The sequence below is a fragment of the Octodon degus genome, unplaced genomic scaffold (genome assembly GCF_000260255.1).
Source record: "Octodon degus isolate 3935 unplaced genomic scaffold, OctDeg1.0 scaffold00016, whole genome shotgun sequence".
NCBI lineage: Eukaryota > Metazoa > Chordata > Mammalia > Rodentia > Octodontidae > Octodon > Octodon degus.
In genome coordinates, this window is record NW_004524592.1 from 9,050,290 (window position 1) to 9,052,475 (window position 2,186).

Sequence of the window (2,186 nt, forward strand, 5' to 3'; positions counted from 1 at the left end):
GATGATGATGATGATGATGATGATCCTGGGCCAAGGCCTTCCATTCTTCTTTTACAGGGAATTTCATACTAGATGGCTATAGATACAGATGAGGACATAGAGATAGAGATATAAGCATACCAATAGATATAAAGGTACAGACCAAGATACTGATGTGAGACTAAGGTTGCTAGCATGGGAAGAATCATAGCCTGCTTTGAGCACATGGCCTTCAGCCCCAGCTGCTCCTCCAAAGTTCAGGCAGCACATAGCACACTTCCCTTATCACTGCAGTCTAAATCACTCCTATCTCCCCAACCTGAGGCAGTAGCAATAAATTATGGTACTTACTAAACAATATATCATTTTACATTGAAATACTATTAGGCCCTTAAAAGGCACAGGCAGGTCTTTAGGACTGACAGAAATGTGCTGGATATTATGAAGTGAACAAAGAAGTTACAAACTGTGGAAAGAGGAACTCCTAATTGATATGCAAGTGAAGGTGAGGAATAGGTGATTCAACTAAACATAGAAATTGTAAGGGAGGGGCTAGGGAGATAGCTCAGTAGAATATGCACTTGTCTGGCAAGTGCAGGGTCCTGAGTTCAATCCTGGTACTGGGAAAAAAAGAAAAGAAATTCTAAGGGAATGTGCATCAAAATAATAGAACTTTTAAAATTCTCCCTTGGGATGAGGTTAAATGGAGAAAGGTTTATTTAGCTCACAGTTTGTAGAGGTTTCAGTTCAAAATTGGCTGACTCCAAGGCAGGATGGCTCATGGCAGAGGGGGAATAGTTCCTAAGACTGCAAAAGCAACAGGAGTAAAAGGGCAGAGAAGCAGATTAAAGCACCTGCAAGCAGGCGCAGGGGCTAGGGGTTCCATGCCCAGCCTGCCATGCTGGCCCCGCCCCCGGGATGTGCTGAGACCACAATTGAGACTGGGTATGGTGATGCGCACCTGTAATCCCAGCTCTTGGGAGGCTGTAAACAGGCAGATCACTATGAGTCTGATCTAGTAGTGAGACCCTAAACACCCTGTAGACCCTTCCCTAAAAATAAAATGGGGGGAGGCAGGGAGAGAAACCTCTTTCTGTCCCTTATATTGTATCCAGTCTACCAGGATAAGGTTGGTGCCAATCCTATCTGTGGACTGATTCAACAATCACCCACCCTTAATCCCAGTATCCTGAATCCCAGCATGGCATACTCTAGATTCAGCCATCTTTCCTATGATTACATGAGGTTTTCGGGGGACATCTACACATACTCCTTCCATGATGTTACTCTAGAAACAAACCACAACAAGAAGTCTAGAAATCAACTATTTAGGACATAGCCTATTGCTTCATGTGTTTCCTGAAAAACCTGTATCTTCCATAAGATTGTCAGCTCCTCAAGAGTAGGAATGTTGTTTGACTGTTTCTGTCTGTTTGGCAGTGCAAGAGCCAAGAGAAGTTCAAAGGAAATCTGTTAACTGAGGCTGGCAAGTTTGCACATTTCCTCAGGAGTTTAGACAGAGGTAAAGGTTCTGCAAGGGTTTGCAACAGTCTCTCCTGCTAATTCGGATCCAGAAAACTTTCTGGCTCTAGCTGTGAAGGTGAATGTCTCTGGAACCCAGGATGCAACTGGGTGACTATGTGTAGCTTGAGGAACAATGAGCACTTCTGCTTCAGGAGGCCAGTTCCTTGACATTATGAGTGCTTCTAAGTAAATACAATTCTTTTTATTTTTTTTAAAAAAGATGCTACTAGAAGGAAGAAAGATGCAAACTGTATGTGGGTCCCACAAACGATATTAGGAGTTCCTATATGCACCAGGAGGCTTAATCAGGTTTCTGCTTTGAAACAATTGCTGGGGCTGTTGTAGAAGAATGGTGGGGAGGGTTGGTAGACCACTGAGGGCTGTCACAGAGGGCAGGTAATAGGGCAGGTCTATGGTTGGGTCTAGGACAGGGAAAAGGAAGAAAAATGTCCACTTTCCAGGCCAAATTAATAATGTACAAGTTCCTCTGGTGTGATGCACACTTTCGGGAGAGCTGAGAGATTGCAGCTTTTGTCCTCAAGCTAGATGACTATAGAACACCAGTTCAAATGCAGGTGGCCATATTAAATTCAGAGGTAAAGATGTGATTGGTTTCTAGCTTCATTGTGTTAAATGGATCACAAGACCAGCAATTTTTCTTCAACATAAAGTTCTGGAAAACC